Genomic DNA, 22,813 nt, shown 5'->3' on the forward strand with positions numbered 1-22,813 from the left:
AAGTATCTGGCAGATAAGAAGGCGGGCAAAGAAAAATCAGGTATATTTGATATACATGTTATTGATGTGTACTTAACCGGCTCTCGTAGTAGTGCCTGGGTATTCGATACCGGTTCTGTTGCTCATATTTGCAACTCGAAACAGGAACTGTGGAATAGGCGAAGGCTCGCGAAAGATGAAGTGACGATGCGCGTAGGAAATGGTTCCAAGGTTGATGCAATCGCCGTCGGCTCAGTGTCACTTCAGTTACCGTCACGATTAGTGATGAACTTAAATCATTGTTATTTAGTGCCTGCGTTGAGCATGAACATTATATCTGGATCTTATTTATTGCGAGACGGTTACTCTTTTAAGTCAGAGAATAATGGTTGTTCTATTTCTATGAGTAACATCTTTTATGGTCATGCACCGAATGTGAGAGGATTGTTCATATTGAATCTTGATAACGATACGCATATACATAACATTGAGACCAAAAGAGTTAGAGTTAACAATGATAGCGCCATATTTTTGTGGCACTGCCGCTTAGGTCATATTGGTGTAAAGCGCATGAAGAAACTCCATGCTGATGGACTTTTGGAGTCACTTGACTTTGATTCACTTGACACGTGCGAACCATGCCTCATGGGCAAGATGACCAAGACTTCGTTCTCAGGAACAATGGAGCGTGCAAGTGACTTGTTGGAAATCATACATACCGATGTGTGTGGTCCGATGAGCGTGGAGGCACGCGGCGGATATCGTTATTTTCTCACCTTCACTGACGATTTAAGTAGATATGGTTATGTCTACTTGATGAAGCACAAGTCTGAAACATTTGAAAAGTTCAAGCAATTTCAGAGTGAAGTGGAAAATCATCGTAACAAGAAGATCAAGTTCCTATGGTCTGATCGTGGGGGTGAATATCTGAGTTTCGAGTTTGGTGCTCACTTAAGACAATGTGGAATTGTTTCACAGTTAACACCACCTGGAACACCACAGTGTAATGGTGTGTCCGAACGTTGTAATCGTACTCTATTAGAGATGGTGCGATCTATGATGTCTCTTACTGATTTGCCGTTATCATTTTGGGGCTATGCATTAGAAACAGCTGCATTCACTTTAAATAGGGCACCATCAAAATCCGTTGAGACGACACCATACGAACTGTGGTATGACAAAAGGCCAAAGTTGTCGTTTCTTAAAGTTTGGGGATGTGATGCTTATGTCAAAAAGCTTCAACCTGAAAAGCTGGAACCCAAAGCGGAAAAGTGCGTCTTCATAGGTTACCCAAAAGAGACAGTTGGGTACACCTTCTATCTCAAATCCGAGGGCAAAGTGTTTGTTGCTAAAAACGGAGCTTTTCTCGAGAAGGAGTTTCTCTCGAGAGAATTGAGTGGGAGGAAGATAGAACTTGACGAGGTTGTCGAACCTCTCATCCCTCTGGATGGTGGCGCAGGGCAAGGGGAAACCTCTGTCATTGCGACGCCGGTTGAGGAGGAAGTTAATGATGATGATCATGAAACTCCAGTTCAAGTTTCTGTCGAACCACGCAGGTCGACGAGACCACGTGCTGCTCCAGAGTGGTACGGTAATCCCGTCTTATCAATCATGTTGTTAGACAACAATGAACCTGCGAATTATGAAGAAGCAATGGTGGGCCCTGATTCCAACAAATGGCTGGAAGCCATGAAGTCCGAGATAGGATCCATGTATGAGAACAAAGTGTGGACTTTGGAGGTACTGCCTGAGGGCCGCAAGGCCATTCAGAACAAATGGATCTTTAAGAGGAAGACGGACGCTGACGGTAATGTGACCGTTTATAAAGCTCGAATTGTGGCAAAGGGTTTTTCACAAGTTCAAGGAGTTGACTACGATGAGACTTTCTCACCCGTAGCGATGCTTAAGTCCGTCAGAATCATGTTAGCAATAGCTGCATTTTTTGATTATGAAATCTGGCAGATGGATGTCAAAACGGCGTTCCTTAACGGTTTCCTTAAGGAAGAGTTGTATATGATACAACCCAAAGGTTTTGTCGATCCTAAGAATGCTAACAAGGTGTGCAAGCTCCAGCGATCCATTTATGGACTGGTGCAAGCATCTCGGAGTTGGAACAAACACTTTGATGAGGTGATCAAAGCATTTGGGTTTATACAAGTGGTTGGAGAATCTTGTATTTACAAGAAAGTGAGTGGGAGCTCTGTGGCGTTTCTAATATTATATGTGGATGACATATTACTGATTGGAAACAACGTAGAGTTTTTAGAGAGCATAAAGGATTACTTGAATAAAAGTTTCTCTATGAAGGACCTAGGAGAAGCTGCTTACATTCTAGGCATTAAGATCTATAGGGATAGATCAAAACGCCTGATAGGACTTTCACAAAGCACATACCTTGATAAAGTTTTGAAGAGGTTCAAAATGGAACAGTCCAAGAAAGGGTTCTTGCCAGTTCTACAAGGTACGAGATTGAGTAAGACTCAGTGCCCAGCAACTGATGAAGATAGAGAGCATATGCGCTCCGTCCCCTATGCTTCAGCCATAGGTTCTATCATGTATGCGATGTTGTGCACTAGACCGGATGTTAGCCTGGCCATAAGTATGGCAGGTAGGTTCCAGAGTAATCCAGGAGTGGATCATTGGACAACGGTCAAGAATATCCTGAAGTACCTGAAAAGGACTAAGGAGATGTTTCTCGTGTATGGAGGTGACGAAGAGCTCGCCGTAAAAGGTTACGTCGATACAAGCTTTGACACAGATCCGGACGACTCTAAGTCGCAAACCGGATACGTATTTATTCTTAATGGGGGTGCAGTAAGCTGGTGCAGTTCCAAGCAAAGCGTCGTAGCAGATTCTACATGTGAAGCAGAGTACATGGCTGCCTCGGAGGCGGCTAAGGAGGGTGTCTGGATGAAGCAGTTCATGACGGATCTTGGAGTGGTGCCAAGCGCACTGAATCCAATAACCTTGTTCTGTGAAAACACTGGTGCCATTGCCTTAGCAAAGGAACCACGGTTTCACAAGAAGACCAGACACATCAAACGACGCTTCAACCTCATCCGCGACTACGTCGAGGGAGAGGACGTGAATATATGCAAAGTGCACACGGATCTGAATGTAGCGGACCCGCTGACTAAACCTCTTCCACGGCCAAAGCATGATCAACACCAGAACTGTATGGGTGTTAGATTTATTACAATGTAATTCACATGGTGATGTGAGGGCTAGATTATTGACTCTAGTGCAAGTGGGAGACTGTTGGAATTATGCCCTAGAGGCAATAATAAATATAGTTATTATTATAATTCCTGTATCAAGATAATCGTTTATTATCCATGCTATAATTGTATTGAATGAAGACTCATTTACATGTGTGGATACGTAGACAAAACACCGTCCCTAGCAAGCCTCTAGTTGGCTGGCCAGTTGATCAAAGATAGTCAGTGTCTTCTGATTATGAACAAGGTGTTGTTGCTTGATAACTGGATCACGTCATTAGGAGAATCACGTGATGGACTAGACCCAAACTAATAGACGTAGCATGTTGATCGTGTCATTTTGTTGCTACTCTTTTCTGCGTGTCAAGTATTTATTCCTATGACCATGAGATCATATAACTCACTGACACTGGAGGAATGCTTTGTGTGTATCAAACGTCGCAACGTAACTGGGTGACTATAAAGATGCTCTACAGGTATCTCTGAAGGTGTTAGTTGAGTTAGTATGGATCAAGATTGGGATTTGTCACTCCGTGTGAACGGAGAGGTATCTCGGGGCCCACTCGGTAATACAACATCACACACAAGCCTTGCAAGCAATGTAACTTAGTGTAAGTTGCCGGATCTTGTAATACGGAACGAGTAGAGAGACTTGCCGGTAAACGAGATTGAAATAGGTATACGGATACTGACGATCGAATCTCGGGCAAGTAACATACCGAAGGACAAAGGGAATGACATACGGGATTATATGAATCCTTGGCACTGAGGTTCAAACGATAAGATCTTCGTAGAATATGTAGGATCCAATATGGGCATCCAGGTCCCGCTATTGGATATTGACCGAGGAGTCTCTCGGGTCATGTCTACATAGTTCTCGAACCCGCAGGTCTGCACACTTAAGGTTCGACGTCGTTTTATGCGTATTTGAGTTATATGGTTGGTTACCGAATGTTGTTCGGAGTCCCGGATGAGATCACGGACGTCACGATGGTTTCCGGAATAGTCCGGAAACGAAGATTGATATATAGGATGACCTCATTTGATTACCGGAAGGTTTTCGGAGTTACCGGGAATGTACCGGGAATGACGAATGGGTTCCGGGAGTTCACCGGGGGGGGGGGGGGGGGGCAACCCACCCCGGGGAAGCCCATAGGCCTTGAGGGTGGCACACCAGCCCTTAGTGGGCTGGTGGGACAGCCCAAAAGGGCTCTATGCGCCAAGAAGAGAAAATCAAGAGAAAAGAAAAAAAAGGAGGAGGTGGGAAGGAAGGGGGACTCCCTCCCACCAAACCAAGTCCAACTCGGTTTGGGGGGGAGTCCTCCCCCCTTGGACTCGGCCGACCCCCTTGGGGCTCCTGGAGCCCCAAGGCAAGGTCCCCTCCCTCCCACCTATATATACGAAGGTTTTAGGGCTGATTTGAGACGACTTTTCCACGGCAGCCCGACCACATACATCCACGGTTTTTCCTCTAGATCGCGTTTCTGCGGAGCTCGGGCGGAGCCCTGCTGAGACAAGGTCATCACCAACCTCCGGAGCGCCGTCACGCTGCCGGAGAACTCTTCTACCTCTCCGTCTCTCTTGCTGGATCAAGAAGGCCGAGATCATCGTCGAGCTGTACGTGTGCTGAACACGGAGGTGCCGTCCGTTCGGTACTAGATCGTGGGACTGATCGCGGGATTGTTCGCGGGGCGGATCGAGGGATGTGAGGACGTTCCACTACATCAACCGCGTTCACTAACGCTTCTGCTGTACAATCTACAAGGGTACGTAGATCACTCATCCCCTCTCGTAGATGGACATCACCATGATAGGTCTTCGCGCGCGTAGGAAATTTTTTGTTTCCCATGCGACGTTCCCCAACACGGCGAGCCATAGAAAATAAATGGATCTTCAAGAAGAAGACTGATGCAAACGGTAATGTAACCATTTATAAAGCTTGACTTGTCGCAAAGGGTTTTCGACAAATTCAAGGAATTGACTACGAAGAGACTTTCTCTCCCATAGCGAAGCTGAAATCAGTCCGAATCATGTTAGCAACCAGTAACGAGATTGAACAAGGTATAGGTATACCGACGATCGAATCTCGGGCAAGTTCTATACCGACAGACAAAGGGAATTGTATACGGGATTGATTGAATCCTTGACATCGTGGTTCATCCGATGAGATCATCGTGGAGAAAGTGGGAGCTACCATGGGTATCCAGACCCCGCTGATGGTTATTGGCCAGAGAGGTGTCTCGGTCATGTCCGCCTGTCTCCCGAACCCGTAGGGTCTACACACTTAAGGTTCGATGACGCTAGGGTTATAGGGAATTATTATATGAGGTTATCGAAAGTTGTTCGGAGTCCCGGATGAGATGCCGGACGTCACGAGGAGCTCCGGAATGGTCCGGAGGTAAAGATTGATATATAGGACGGATGGTTTCGGACACCGGAAGTGTTTCGGGCGTCACCGGTAACGTACTGGGACCACCGGAGGTGGCCTTGGGGGTCCACCAAAAGGGGGCAACGACCCCGGGAGGCTATATGGGCCAAGTGGGGAAGGGAACCAGCCCCTAGGTGGGCTGGTGCGCCCCCCACTCAGCCCATGGCACAGGAAGAGGGGAGAGGGGGGGAACCCTAGCGTAGGTGGGCCTAAGGCCCACCAGAGGGGTGCGCCACTCCTCCTCCCTGCCCTGGCCGCCGCCCCCTCTCCCATCTGGGGCTGCCGCACCACCTAGGTGGGGGGAACCCTAGGGGTGGCGCACCCCCCTCCCCTCCTCCTATAAATAGTGGGGGTTTTGGGGTTGTTGGAGATATAATTTTCCCTCTCCCTCGGCGCAGCCCTGCCCTTCTTTCTCCTCCTCTGTGCCGGTCCTTGGCGAAGCCCTGCCGGGAGACCTCGTCTCTCCATCGACACCACGCCGTCGTGCTGCTGGAGTTCTTCCCCAACCTCTCCCTCCTCCTTGCTGGATCAAGGTGCGGGAGACGTCACCGGGCTGCACGTGTGTTGAACGCGGAGGTGCCGTAGTTCGGCACTAGATCGGAATCACACCGTGATCTGAATTGCCGCGAGTACGACTCCATCAACCGCGTTCTAGTAACCCTTCCTCTTAGTGATCTTCAAATGTATGAAGATGCACTCACCCCTCTCTCGTTGCTGGTCTCTCCGTAGGAAGATCTTAATATGTGTAGGATTTTTTTGAATTTATGCTACGTTACCCAACAAATAAATACCCACTTGTAGCGTAGAGTACATCAACATCAGAGATCCAATTTGAATCACTATATCATTTTAGCATAGTGGGGTGCCCTGAATAGTGAATTCCACAACTCATAGTACCACTTAGAGAGTGCAAGACCCTTTCTAGTGCATGCCAATAATCATTACCTGGTTTGAACATGAACCGACTCACTTTGATCACAACAAAAGAGATGTCTGGTCTTGTAGCGCTAGCTAGGTACATGAGTGAACTGACAATTTGAGAGTATCTTAATTGATCTCTCGTTTCTTTCTTGTTCTTTCTAAGTATCACGCTGGGATCATAAGGTGTTGGAGAAGGCTTGCTATCAATAAAGTCGAAACGTCTCAAGACCTTCTCAACATAGTGAGATTGCATTAGAGTAATCCCAATCTCATCCTTAATAAGTTTGATGTTTAGGATCACATCGGCTTCTCCCAGATCTTTCATGTCAAAACTCTTTGATAGGAAAGACTTGACCTCATTGATTTTCGACAATGTTTGTACTACAGATCAATATGTTATCCACATACAAACAAAATATGACACTATTGCCTCCACCATGACGATAGTAAACACACCTATCAGCCTCGTTAATGACAAATCTCGCAGAAGTCAGAGTTCTTTCAAACTTCTCAGGCCATTGCTTAGGTGCTTGTTTTAGACCATACAAATATTTTAATAACTTGCACACCTTTTTCTCTTCTCCTTTTACCACAAACCCATCAGGCTGACCCATATAAATTTCCTCTTCCAACTCTCCATTTAGGAAAGCTGTCTTTACATCCATTTGATGAATGATCAGACCATAAGAGGCAGCCAGGGAGAGTACCACCCGAATGGTGGTTATTCTAGCAACATGTGAATAGGTGTGAAAGTAATCTTCGTCTTCTTTCTGAGTGTAGCCCTTGGCCACAAGTCGCCTTTTGTACTTCCCAATAGTACCATCAACTTTAACTTCTTTTTGAACACCCATTTACAACCCATAGGTTTACAACCATAAGGTCGTTCAGTTAACTCCCAAGTTCCATTAGAAAGAATTGAGTCCATCTCATTATGAACAACTTCTTTCCAATCATCTACATCCGGATATGCATATGCCTCTTCAATAGACTTGGGAGTATCATCCACAACGTATACGATGAAATCATCACCAAAGGATTTTGTAACCCTTTGCCTCTTGCTCCTTATAGGAGCTTCATCGTTATCCTTCTCATGGATTTCCTCGGGTGTCTGTTCAATATAATCATCAAATGTACTAGATTTAGAATTTAACTCAGAAGAAAATCTAGCAATGCTATGCATATCTTTCATAGGAAACATATTCTCAAAAAATGTTGCATCACGAGATTCCATTATAGTATCTACATGCATATCAGGAACCTCAGATTTAACTACTAAAAATCTATAAGCAATGATCCGGTGAGCATAACCCAGAAAAACACTATCCACTATCTTTGGTCCAAGTTTGCATTTCTTGGGGATAGGAATATTGACCTTTGCCAAACATCCCCAAGTGCGCAAATAAGAAAGTGATGGTTTTACCCCAACCCACTCTTCATAAGGGGTTTTCTTTTTTTTTGTTAGGAACTCTATTCAGGACATGACATACAGTCAACAAAGCCTCCCCCCACCATGCCTTAGATAAACCAGTAGTGTCTAACATTGCGTTCACCAACTCAGTCAACATGCGGTTTTTCCTCTCGGCAACCCCGTTTGATTGGGGCGAATAGGGAGGCGTCCTCTCATGAATGATACCATGTTACTCACAAAATTCATTAAAAACTTTGGGAAAATACTCTCCACCACGATCCGATCTAAGACGCTTGATCTTTCTCTCTAGTTGATTTTCAACTTTAGCTTTATAGACCTTAAAATAATCTAGAGCATCATCTTTAGTTTCCAACAAATAAACATAGAAAAATCTAGTCGCATCATCAATCAATGTCATGAAATATCTCTTTCCACCTTTTGTCAACACACCATTCGTCTCACATAGATCAGAATGTATGAGTTCTAGAGGTGCCAAGTTTCTCTCTTCGGCAGCTGTGTGAGGCTCTCAAGGTTGCTTCGATTGCACACAACTATGGCAGTTAGAACCTTTGGCAAGCGTGAAATTAGGAATTAAACTCATAATAGATAGCTGAGACATTAAACCAATATTATTATAACACAAAGGAGAATGCCAAACACTCGTATCATCATTAATACTAGCACAAATTTGGTTTACTAACTTATTGCAAAAATCTGAAAGGGAAAAGCGGAACAAGCCTCCACACTCGTAGCCTTTGCCTATAAATTTTCCAAATCTCGACACGATTACTTTTGACTCTAAAACTACCTTAAACCCATCTCGACGTAGAAGGGAGCCGCTAACTAGATTCTTATTCATAGTAGGGACATGGTGCACGTTCCTTAGTTGCACGATATTTCCCGAAGTAAACTTCAGATCCACCGTGCCAATGCCACGAACAGAAGCATGCGACCCATTCCCCATTAGTACGGAAGAATCCCTTGCGACTTGATAAGAAGTAAACAAAGAGACGTCAGCACACACATGAACGTTAACACCAGAATCAATCCACCATGAAGATGATTGAAATACTGAAAGCACAATAGGTAAATTACCATACCCATTAGTATTGCTAGCGGTCACCATGTTGATAGTCTTGGAGCTTATTTTCCCTCTGCGGTCTGCATGTTCTAGGCATTCCTTGGAAAAGTGTTCGAGCTTCCCACAAGCGTAGCACTCTAGCCCAGCCTTGTTTAACTTCTTCTTCTTGAAGGTAGTAGTCTTTATAGGCTTGTTGAATATAGGATTGTTCTTTCCTTTGTTCTTGTTCTGTGGGAACCACTGTACCATATTGGCAGTAGATTGAACCTCACCTCCTTTCTAAGTAGTGTCTTTAGCCCAAGATTTCTCTTCAACATCAAGAGATCCAATCAGATTATCAACTGATATCTCCTGTCTCTTATGTTTCAGATAAATGGCAAAGTTTCTCCATGAAGGAGGCAACTCTGCAATCATGCACCCAACCACAAATTTATTGGGTAGATCACACTTAAGGAGTTCCAGTTTCTTCACAATACATTGTATCTCATGAGCTTGTTCAACCACAGAACAGTTATTCACCATCTTGTAGTCATGAAAATTCTCCATGATGTACAGTTCACTAACTGCATCTGTCGCACCGAATTTGGCCTTCAGTGCATCCCAAAGTGTCTTTCCATCTTGTATGTTCATGTACACATCACAGAAACGGTCAGCAAGAACACTCAAAATGCATCCGACAAACACAGTGTCGGCTTCCTGGAACTTTCTCTCATCTTCATCAGAAGCTCCCTCTGGCATGTCAACACTAACATGGAAAACTTTCAGAGCAGTAAGCTAGAGTGTGGTTCTCACTTCCCACCTCTTAAAGTGCACGCTGGTAAAGTTATCCGGCCTCAGTGCATCCGCAAATCCAGCCATAGTTAACTCAGGAAATTGCTACAATTAAGTTTTTGGGAAGTTCATGATTAATTACACTAAATAATTCATGACTAAAACAGAAGATAGCATGCAATACTCTAGCAATCCAGAAGAGCAACCGAACATGCACAACACCACCGCGCATGAAGCAGCAACTACAGCGATGAACATTAATGGATTACGAGTAATGTGATGTTCGTTAGTTGCAGCAAGAGTGATTGTGTTGATGATGATTTTGGCGACGATCCTTTGCTGATGGCGATGAAGACGACGATGAGTAGCACCACTCGACTTGGACGGTAGACGACCCGTGGTGACGAATTTGAGCAATCACGCAAAGCGCTTCCGAAAAACCGAATTTGTCCTCTCCCGATGCAGGATCACAAAGACAAACGGTTCGGGAGACCTGCTCTTTCGCACGCCGAGGCAAAATCCTAGATGTTTTTGGTGTGTCTTTGACCGACCACGGTAAGGATTATATATAGGAGGACAAAGGTCAGTTCCGTGTCGCGATCACGTCTCAAACCGACTTGGTTTCCAAGTCGTATACTTACCGGACAAGAAATTCTCAACTTGTCTGCCAAGACATAATAAAACAGCGAAAGGAAGCCGCGCCCCTGATGTCTACGCATGCTTCTATTCTTGTAGACTATGTTGGGCCTCCAAGCGCAGAGGTTTGTAGGATAGCAATAATTTTCCACAAGTGGATGACCTAAGGTTTATCGAACTCACGGAAGTAGAGGTTGAAAATGAACTCTCGCAAGCAACCCTGCAATTAAGAAACAATAAGTCTCTTGTGTCCCCAACACACCTAATACAATGGTAAATTGTATAGGTGCACTAGTTCAGCGAAGAGATGGTAAAATATGAGTGATTGGTGTGGCAAAGCAAGGTAATATAAATCTGTAATAAAAATTACAGCAAGGTACCAAGTGACAAAAGTGAGCATAAACGGTGCAACAATGGTGAGAGACAAGGCCGAGGCTTCATACTTTCACTAGTGGAAACTCCCAACAACATTAACATAGTCTAATCACATGATATTTCCACTAAAACATGCAATGGAGATGTACTCGGAGGTCATTCCTTTGTGATCAAGAGAGGACGAGAATTATGTAGTGCTACAAAAGCACACCTCAGAGTTCGTAGTTCTCATCTATGGATTTCCCAATGTCACCGCGGCCATCCAAAGAGAGTACCACAATCACCACAACATATCTAAAGGATAGTCAAAGACAAGCACTAATAGACTCTCAATATTCAATCAATTCACAAAAGAGAAAATCACTCATGAAAATATTCTTATAATTCATTTCCAATAGACCGCTGTCACCATGGTCTCGGGTATTATACTAGATAAGATCAATTGAGTACATCAATTCAATACATACAGGAAGGGGAAAGATCATGGGATCACCCTAGATTAACATACCTATGATCAGAATTAAGATCACATCATGGGAGAGAGAATTAACCACATAGCTACTGTAGAAGACCTCAGCCCCGAGGAAGAACTACTCCCGCTTCATGGAGGGAGGAAGCAACATCGATGGAGATGAATCCGGGGGCACTTCCCCCTTCCCGGCAGGGTGCCGACACAGGAATTCTCGTCCCCCAAAACTTGATGGCGATGGCGGTGAAGATCGGAATTGCTTTTGGAGAAAAGGGTTCGGGGATCAGTGTTTCCTCCACGGGGGTAAAAATAGGAGCCAAGGTAGGGCACCAGAGGAGGTGGGACCCACCCAGGCAGCCTCTTGGTGCGGCCAGGGGGTAGGCCGTGCCCACAGGTTGCCTGGGAGGCCCATGGCCCCCTCTGGCCCATCTTCGGTGATATGGAAGCTTCCGGTACGCTGATTTTTATATGTTTTTCTCAGGATTTTTTGGGCTTCGGAAAATTGGGTAGAAGCCCCTACAAAATAGACATCAACACATAGAAACTGACACTGGGTGCACTGAGTCAATAGGTTAATTCAAATGTGTGTAAAATGATATAAAAGTGTAGAAAAACATATTACAATGTCACCCAAATGATCATGGAACAAGCAGAAATTATAGATACGTTTGGGACATCAATATCCCCAAGCTTAATTTCTGCTCGTCCTCGAGTAGATAAATGATAACACAATAATTTCTGTGGTGACATGCTAACACATATATAAGAACTTCAAAGTAAAGCAAGTATGATACGCAATTCAAGTCAAGATAATAACAAGCAAGAGTCTATATTTAGTATTGAAATTAGCAAAGTAAGAACATAAAGGTGAAGACCTCTCATTGTCCGTGACTCAAATGTCTCCAAATGGTGTTTGCATGCAAGAAGTGGGAGATGGGTTGAGAGTAAATTTTTTTATATATTTTAATTGAGAACTCAATCTACTAAACCTCACACTTGGTCTCCTTCCGGATCTTATTTTGACTCATCCCCAGACCACTAGTCAGGCACAAGTCAAAATGATCCTCTCCCTTCCTACTTTGAGCACTCATGCAATGGATGAGCGTAAGCAAGATATGTTGGCACTTAGGATGGCAAATAGAATAATGACGGGGAAGGAAGACAAAAAGGGTGTGAAAGTCTCACATCAATGAGGACAACCATAGGCGAGAGAAAGCCAAATGATAGATATGATGTGAGGAGTAGGGATTGCCATGTAACGGATGCACATATGAGCTAAGGGAAGCTCTCCAATGGAACTAGTGGGGGTGCATCCAACTTGTTTTCTCATGAATACCTAGAGCTCATTTGAAGAGGCTCATCATTGAAACATGCAAACCAAGTTTTATAGTGTAAGGGTCCCCACATAGTTATGCATGAATGATAATCTCTATGTAGTAAAAATATAGCAATGGAGTATGAGTGTGGATTTTTCAAAAGGAATAGTAGTGTTGCCCCCTTCTCTCTTTTTTTTCTTTTTTTTGTGTGGCCTCTTTGGTTCTTTCTTTTTATCTCTCATTTGTCCTCTTTGGGATCTTTTATTTTGTCCTCTTTGGGATCTTTTCCTCACTTAAGGGCAACACTCTATGTTTTACATGAATTCATTACACTTTATAAGAAGTACTCCACATAAAGACAAGTGAAAACTATCATGATGTATGCAAATGTATGCCTCTGTGAGTGTAGCAGGATATGCAATGATACTAGCGCGTCATGTAGCAATAATATAGGCAATGCCCAACTATCATGCGGATCCTCGATCAAGCAAAAGCATGTATGACATGAAGATAAAGTCATGAGATTGTGGATGTTGGTTGGCAATGTATCTCGAAAAGGCTATGGAAATGCCTTAATAGGTAGGTATGGTGGCTGTTTTGGGGAAAGATATAATGAGGCTTATGTGTGACAGAGCGTATCATGTCATGGGTTTGGATGCACCGGTGAAGTTTGCACCAACTCTCAAGATGAGAAAGGGCAATGCGTGGTACCGAAGAGGCTAGAAAAATATGGATGGTGTGATGGGGAACGTTGCATGGGAAACAAAAAATTTCCTACGCACATGAAGACCTATCATGGTGATGTCCATCTACGAGAGGAGATTTGGATCTACGTACCCTTGTAGATCACACAGCAGGAAGCGTTAAGAAACGCGGTTGATGTAGTGGAACGTCTTCACGTCCCTCGAACCGTCCCACAAACCGTCCCTCGATCCGTCCCACAATCCGTTCCGATCTAGCGCCGAACGGACGTCACCTCTGCGTTCAGCACACGTACAATTCGACGATGATCTCGGCCTTCTTGATACAGCAAGCAAGACGGAGAATTACATGAGTTCTCCGGCAGCGTGATGACGCTCCAGTGGTGGTGATGATCTACTCATGCAGGGCTCCGCCCGAGCTCCGCAGAAATCCGATCTAGAGGTAAAACCATGTGGTCTAGGGTTGAGTTGCACGTGGCAAAAGTTGTCTCAAATCAGCTCTAAAACACCACTATATATAGAAGGGAGGGGGCTAGCCTTGAGGGACAAGCCCTCAAGGTGCACCAGCCAAGGGGAGGAGGAGGACTCCTCCTCCAATTCGGTTTGGGAAGGAGGAGTCCTCCTCTTCCTTCCCACCTCCCTCTTTTCCCTTTTTCTTTTATTTTCCTTTGGTATTTTCTTATGTGGCGCCATGGGCCCCTTGGGCTGACTCCACCAGCCCACTAAGGACTTGTGGCGCTACCCTAGTGCCCTAGGCTCACTCCCGGGTGGGTCGGCCCCTCCCGGTGAACTCCCGGAACCCATTCTTCACTCCCGGTACACTGCCGGAATTGCCCGAAACTTCCGGTGACCAAATGAAACCATCCTATATATCAATCTTCATTTCTGGACCATTCCGGAAACCCTCGTGATGTCCGTGATATCATTCGGGACTCCACAAAACATTCGGTAACCACACATATAAATCAACTATACTAAAACATCATCGAACCTTAAGTGTGCAGACCTTGCGAGTTCGAGAACTATGTAGACATGCCCCGAGGCACTCCCCGGTCAATATACAATAGAGGGACATGGATGCCCATATTGGATCCTACATATTCTCCGAAGATCTTATCGGTTGAACCTGAGTGTCAAGGATTCATATAATCTCGTATGTCATTCCCTTTGTCATTCGATATGTTACTTGCCCGAGATTTGATCGTCGGTATCCGCATACCTATTTCAATGTCGTTACCGACAAGTCTCTTTACTCGTTCTATAATACAAGATCCCATGACTTACACTTAGTCACATTGCTTGCAAGGCTTGTGTGTGATGTTGTATTACCGAGTGGGCCCCGAGATACCTCTCCATCACACGGAGTGACAAATCCCAGTCTTGATCCATACTAACTCAACGGACACCTTCAGAGATACCTGTAGAGCACCTTTATAGTCACCCAATTACGTTGCGACGTTTGATGCACACAAGGTATTCCTCCGGTGCCAGTGAGTTATATGATCTCATGGTCATAGGAACAAATACTTGACACGCAGACAACAATAGTAATAAAACGACACGATCAATATGCTACGTTCATAGTTGGGGTCTAGTCCATCACATGATTCTCCTAATGATGTGATCCAGTTATCAAGCAACAAAACTTGCAGATAGTCAAAAAACCTTAACTATCATTGATCAACTGGCTAGCCAACTAGAGGCTTGCTAGGGACATTGTTTTGTCTATGTATCCACACATGTATCTATGTTTTCATTCAATAAAATTATAGCATGGATAATAAACGATTATCTTTAAACAGGAAATATAAAAATAACTATTTGTCATTGCCTCTAGGGCATATTTCCAACATTCTCCCACTTGCACTAGAGTCAATAATCTAGTCCTCACATCGCCATGCGATTTACATTGTAATAAATCGAACACACATATAGTTCTGGTGTTGATCGTGTTTTGCCCATGGAAGAGGTTTAGTCAGTGGGTCTGCTACATTCAAATCAATGTGCACTTTGCAAATATTCACGTCCTCTCCTTCGACGTAGTCGTGGATGAGGTTGAAGCGTCGTTTGATTTTCCTGGTCTTCTTGTGAAACCTTGGTTCCTTTGCTAAGGCAATGTCACCAGTGTTGTCACAGAACAGAGTTATTGGATTTAGTGCGCTCGGCACAACTCCAAGATCCGTCATGAATTGCTTCATCCAGACACCCTCCTTTGCTGCCTCTGAGGCAGCCATGTACTCCGCTTCACATGTAGAATCTTCTACGACCCTTTGCTTGGAACTGCACTAGCTTACCGCACCCCCATTAAGAATAAATACGTATCCGGTTTGGGACTTAGAGTCATCCGCATCGGTGTCAAAACTTGCATCAACGTAACCTTTTACGACGAGCTCTATGTCACCTCCATAAACGAGAAACATTTCCTTAGTCCTTTTCAGGTACTTCAGAATATTCTTGACCGCCGTCCAGTGATCCACTCCTGGATTACTCTAAAACCTACCTGTCATACTTATGGCCAAGCTGACGTCTTGTCTAGTGCACAACATTGCATACATGAGAGAACCTACGGCTGAAGCGTAGGGGACGGAACTCATTTGTTCTGTATCTTCCGCAGTTGCTGGGCACTGAGTCTTACTCAATTTTATACCTTGTAATACTGGCAAGAACCCTTTCTTGGACTGATCCATTTTGAAGTTCTTCAAAACTTTATGAAGGTATGTGCTTTGTGAAAGTCCTATCAGGCGTCTCGATCTATCCCTATAGATCTTAATGCCTAGAATGTAAGCAGCTTCTCCTAGGTCCTTCATAGAGAAACTTTTATTCATGTAATCCTTTATGCTCTCCAAAAACTCCACGTTGTTTCCAATCAGCAATATGTCATCCACATATAATATTAGAAACGCCACAGAGCTCCCACTCACTTTCTTGTAAATACAAGATTCTCCAATCAATTGTATAAACCCAAATGCTTTGATCACCTCATCAAAGCGCTTATTCCAACTCTGAGATGCTTGCACCAGTCCATAAATGGATCGCTGGAGCTTTCATACTTTGTTAGCATTCTTTGGATCGACAAAACCTTCGGGTTGCATCATATACAACTCTTCCTTAAGAAAACCGTTAAGGAACGCCATTTTGACATCCATCTGCCAGATTTCATAATCGAAAAATGAAGCTATTGCTAACATGATTCGGACGGACTTAAGCATCGCTATCGGTGAGAACGTCTCATCATAGTCAACTCCTTGAACTTGTGAAAAACCCTTTGCCACAAGTCGAGCTTTACAAACGGTCACATTACCGTCTGCGTCCGTCTTCTTCTTAAAGATCCATTTGTTCTGAATAGCCTTGCGGTCTTCAGGTAGTACTTCCAAAGTCCACACTTTGTTCTTGTACATCGATCCTATCTCGGACTTCATGGCCTCCAGCCATTTATTGGAATCCGACCCCACCATTGCTTCTTCATAATTCATAGGTTCATTGTTGTCTAACAACATAATTGATAAGACATGATTACCGTACCACTCAGGAGCAGTACATGATCTTGTCGACCTGCGAGGTCCGATAGGAACTTGATCTGAAGTTACATGATCATCACCATAAACTTCCTCCTCAACCGGCGTCGCAACGACATGGGTTTCCCCTTGCCCTGCACCACCATCTAGAGGGATTACAGGTTCGACAACCTCATCAAGTTCTATCTTCCTCCCACTCAATTCTTTCGAGAGAAACTCCTTCTCAAGAAAATCTCCGTTTTTACCAACAAACACTTTGCCCTCGGATTTAAGATAGAAGGTGTACCCAACTGTGTCCTTTGGGTAACCTATGAAGACGCACTTTTCCGCTTTGGGTTCCAACTTTTCAGGTTGAAGCTTTTTGACATAAGCATCACATCCCCAAACTTTAAGAAACGACAACTTTGGTCTTTTGCCATACCACAGTTCGTATGGTGTCGTCTCAACGGATTTTGATGGTGCCCTATTTAAAGTGAATGCAGCTGTCTCTAATGCATAACCCCAAAATGATAACGACAAACTGGTAATAGACATCATAGATCGCACCATTTCTAACAAAGTACGATTACAACATTTGGACACACCATTATGCTGAGGTGTTCCAGGCGGTGTCAACTGTGAAACAATTCCACATTGTCTTAAGTGAGCACCAAACTCGAAACTCAGATATTCACCCCCACGATGAGACCATGGGAACTTGATCTTCTTTTTACGATGATTTTCAACTTCACTCTGATATTGCTTGAACTTCTAAAATGTTTCAGACTTGTGCTTCATCAAGTAGACATAACCATATCTACTCAAATCGTTAATGAAGGTGAGAAAATAACGATATCCGCCGCGCGCCTCCACACTCATCGGACCGCACACATCGGTATGTATGATTTCCAGTAAGTCACTTGCATGCTCCATTGTTCCAGAGAACGGAGTCTTAATCATCTTGCCCATGAGGCATGGTTCGCACGTGTCAAGTGAATCAAAGTCAAGTGACTCCAAAAGTCCATCGGAATGGAGTTTCTTCATGCGCTTTACACCAATATGACCTAAGCAACAGTGCCACAAAAACATGGTGCTATCATTGTTAACTCTAACTCTTTTGGTCTCAATGTTATGTATATGTGTATCATCGCTATCAAGATTCAATATGAACAATCCTCTCACATTGGGTGCATGACCATAAAAGATATTACTCATAGAAATAGAACAACCATTATTCTCTAACTTAAACGAGTAATCGTCTCGCAATAAACAAGATCCAGATATAATGTTCATGCTTAACGGAGGCACTAAATAACAATTATTTAAGTTCATAACTAATCCTGATGGTAACTGAAGTGAAACTGTGCCGACGGCGATTGCATCAACCTTGGAACCATTTCCCACGCGCATCGTCACTTCATCTTTCGCCAGCATTCGCTTATTCCGCAGTTCCTGTTTCGAGTTGCAAATATGAGCAACAGAACCGATATCGAATACCCAGGCACTACTACGAGAGTTGGTTAAGTACACATCAATAACATGTATATCAAATATACCTTATTTTTCCTTGGCCGCCTTCTTATCAGCCAGATACTTGGGGCAGTTGCGCTTCCAGTGACCCAGTCCCTTGCAATAATAACACTCTGTTTCAGGCTTAGGTCCAGCCTTGGGTTTCTTCGTCGGATTGGCAACAGGCTTGCCGCTCTTCTTGGAATTACCCTTCTTGCCTTTGACGTTTCTCTTGAAACTAGTGGTCTTATTGACCATCAACACTTGATGCTCTTTCCGGAGTTCTGACTTTGCGACTTTCAGCATCGCGAATAACTCGCCGGGTGACTTGTTCATCCCTTGCATGTTATAGTTCAACACAAAGCTCTTGTAGCTTGGTGGCAGTGATTGAAGAATTCTGTCAATGATAGCCTCTTGTGGGAGTTCAATCCCCAGCTCAGCTAGACGGTTTGAGTACCCCGGACATTTTGAGCACATGTTCACTGACAGACGAATTATCCTCCATCTTGCAAGCATAGAATTTATTGGAGGTCTCATACCTCTCGATTCGGGCGTTCTTATGAAAGATAAACTTCAACTCCTGGAACATCTCATATGCTCCATGACGCTCAAAGCGACGTTGAAGTCCCAACTCTAAGCCGTACAAGACTGCACATTGAACTACTGAGTAGTCCTCCTTACGCGTCAACCAAGCGTTCTTAACATCTTGATCAGCCACATCGGCTGGTTCATCTCCTAGCGCAGCATTAAGGACACGATCCTTCTTCCCAGCTTGCAGGAGCAACTTAAGATTACGAGCCCAGTCTACGAAGTTGCTTCCATCATCATTCAACTTAGCTTTCTCTAGGAACGTATTAAAATTCAAGGTGAGTGTCGCGTGAGTCATTGATCTACAACACTAATATTTCAAAGAGGACTTAGACTATGTTCAACATAATTAGAGTTTAACTAATCAAATTACTTGCTAAACTCCCACTCAAAATGTACACCTCTCTAGTCATTTGAGTGTTACATGATCCAAATTCACTAACTCAAGTCTGATCATCACGTGAATTGAGAATAGTTTTAGTGGTAAGTATCTCTATGCTAATCATATCAACTATACGATTCATGCTCGACCTTACAGTCTCATGTGTTCCGAGGCCATGTCTGCACATGCTAGGCTCGTCAAGCTTAACCCGAGTGTTCCGCGTGGGCAACTGTTTTGCACCCGTTGTATGTGAACGTTGAGTCTATCACACCCGATCATCACGTGGTGTCTCGAAACGACGAACTGTAGCAACGGTGCACAGTCGGGGAGAACACAATATCGTCTTGAAATTTAAGTGAGAGATCACCTCATAATGCTACCGTTGTTCTAAGAAAAATAAGGTGCATAAAAGGATTAACATCACATGCAATTCATAACTGACATGATATGGCCATCATCTCGTGCTTCTTGATCTCCATCACCAAAGCACCGGCATGATCTTCTTGTCACCAACGCCACACCGTGATCTCCATCAACGTGTCGCCATCGAGGTTGTCGTGCTACTTATGCTATTACTACTAAAGCTACGTCCTAGCAATATAGTAAACGCATATGCAAACAGAAACGTTACTTTAAAGACAACCCTATGGCTCTTGCCGGTTACCGTAGCATCGACGTGCAAGTCGACATTAACTATTACAACATGATCATCTCATACATCCAATATATCACATCACGTTATTGGCCATATCATATCACAAGCATACCCTGCAAAAACAAGTTAGACATCCTCTAATTTGTTGTTGCATGTTTTGTGTCGGTGCTATGGGTATCTAGTATGATCGCATCTTACTTACGCAAAAACCACAAGGGGTATGTGCAAATTGCTATTTAACCTCTCCAAGGATCGCCTCGGTCCAAACCAATTCAACTAAAGTTGAAGAAACCCACACCCGCCAGTCATCTTTATGCAACGAGGTTGCATGTCAATCGATGAAACCAGTCTCTCATAATCGTACGAGTTATGTCGGTTTGAGCCGCTTCAATCCCACAATACCGCCAAATCGAGAAAAGACTAAGGAGGGCAGCAAATTGAACATCACCGTCCACAAAACCTTTTGTGTTCTACTTGAGATAACATCTACGCATGAACCTAGCTCTGATACCACTGATGGGGAACATTGCATGGGAAACAAAAAAAATTCCTGCGCACACAAAGACCTATCATGGTGATGTCCATCTACGAGGGAGATTTGGATCTACGTGCCCTTGTAGATCGCACAGCAGGAAGCGTTAAGAAACACGATTGATGTAGTGGAGCGTCTTCACGTCCCTCGAACCATACCATGAACCGTCCCTCGATCCGTCCCACGATCCGTTCCGATCTAGCGCCGAACGGACGACACGTCCGCGTTCAGCACACGTACAACTCGACGATGATCTCGGCCTTCTTGATCCAGCTAGCAAGACAGAGAAGTAGATGAGTTCTCCGGCAGCGTGACGACGCTCCGGTGTTGGTGAGGATCTACTCCTGCAGGGCTCCGCCCGAGCTCCGCAGAAATCCGATCTAGAGGTAAAACTATGTGGTCTAGGGTTGAGTTGCACGTGGCAAAAGTTGTCTCAAATCATCTCTAAAACACCACTATATATAAGAGGGAGGGGGAGGGCTAACCTTGAGGGACAAGCCCACAAGGTGTGCCGGCCAACGGAAGGAGGATGACTCCTCCTCCAATTCGGTTTGGGAAGGAGGAGTCCTCCTCTTCCTTCCCACCTCCCCCTTTTCCCTTTTTCTTTTATTTTCCTTTCGTATTTTCTTATGTGGCGCCATGAGCCCCTTGGGCTGACTCCACCAGCCCACTAAGGACTTGTGGCGCCACCCTAGTGCCTTGGGCTCACTCCCAGGTGGGTGGGCCCCTCCCGGTGAACTCCCGGAACACATTTGTCACTCCTGGTACACTGCCGGAATTGCCCGAAACTTTCCGGTGACCAAATGAAACCATCCTATATATCAATCTTCGTTTCCGGACCATTCCATAAACCCTCGTGATGTCCGTGATCTCATGCGGGACTCCGAACAACATTCGGTAACCACACATATAACTCAACTATACTAAAACATCATCGAACCTTAAGTGTGCAAACCCTGCTGTTAGGGCATAGTTTATGCCTAAGTAATTTTGGTGATTGATGACAGTACCACAAAGGACTAACCGTGTGTGTTAAGATTTCAGATAACACATGTCAACAGCACAAGACGACTCGCCCCCTCTTTCATGGAATAGTAGCTCGGTGTACTGTACGATTCTCTTTATTTGAGTCATAGGAAAGCCGTACTATTAAGAGGGGAACCGTAGTGGAAAGGTTTGGGTGGAATCAATCTTGCACGCGCACACTTCATCTCCTTTCCCCCTTGCCAGCAACTTTGGAGTGGCTCCCGCCTTTGTGTGTTTCTCTTCTTTGCAAATGGTCCCTCAGCGGTAGTACCGCTGTGCCTAGCGGTAGTACCGCTAGCCCTAGCGGTAGTACCGCTGCAGCCAGCGGTAGTACCGCTAGCTGGCGGTAGTACCGCCCCTGGTTAGTGGTAGTACCGCTCCAGGAGCTTAGTACCGCCTTCCTAGCGGTTGTACTTGGACAGACCTTTTTGCGAAGACTTTCTTGGCGGTGGTTGGCCCGGTAGTGCTTATGCACTACCATGGGCCCAGCGGTAGTACCGCTACAGCCAGCGGTAGTACCGCTGGAGTGCCAGCGGTAGTACCGCTGCATCCAGCAGTAGTACCGCCAGGCACGGGCTGTGAGTGGGAAAAAGGTTGGATTCCCCCCCACTATATAAGGGGTTCTTCTAGCTGTGGAACCTTATCTCTTACCCTCCCAAGCTCCATTGTTGCTCCCTAAGCTCAAAAGTGCCCGATCTCTCTCCCTAGCCAATCAAACTTGTTGATTCTTTAGGGATTGGTTGAGAAGGCCTAGATCTACACTTCCACCAAGAGAAAAGTTGATTCCCCCACCAATCCCTTGCGGATCTTGTTACTCTTGGGTGTTTGAGCATCCTAGACGGTTGAGGTCACCTTGAAGCCACATTCCATTGTGGTGAAGCTTCGTGGTCTTGTTGGGAGCCTCCAAGCTTTGTGTGGAGTTTGCCCCAACCTTGTTTGTAAAGGTTCGGTAGCCGCCTTCAAGGGCACCTATAGTGGAATCACGGTACCTTGCATCGTGCGAGGGCGTGAGGAGAATACGGTGGCCTTAGTGGCTTATTGGGGAGCATTGTGCCTCCACACCGCTCCAACGGAGACGTACTTCCTGTCAAAGGGAAGGAACTTCGGTAACACATCCTCGTCTTCATTGGTTCCACTTGTGGTTATCTCTAACCTTTACTTTGTGAATGCTTATGTTGTTGTCTATCTCTTACTTGTCTCAGTAGCTCTTGTTGTTAGCTTCATTATGGTTCACCCCATTGTTGTTATATTTTTGAACCTGTATGTTGTTTACCCTAACTTGCTAAGATTAATTTAAAAGTGGTCGTTGCCTATTCACCCCCCT

Source organism: Hordeum vulgare, chromosome 7H (assembly GCF_904849725.1).
Source record: "Hordeum vulgare subsp. vulgare chromosome 7H, MorexV3_pseudomolecules_assembly, whole genome shotgun sequence".
Lineage (NCBI taxonomy): Eukaryota > Viridiplantae > Streptophyta > Magnoliopsida > Poales > Poaceae > Hordeum > Hordeum vulgare.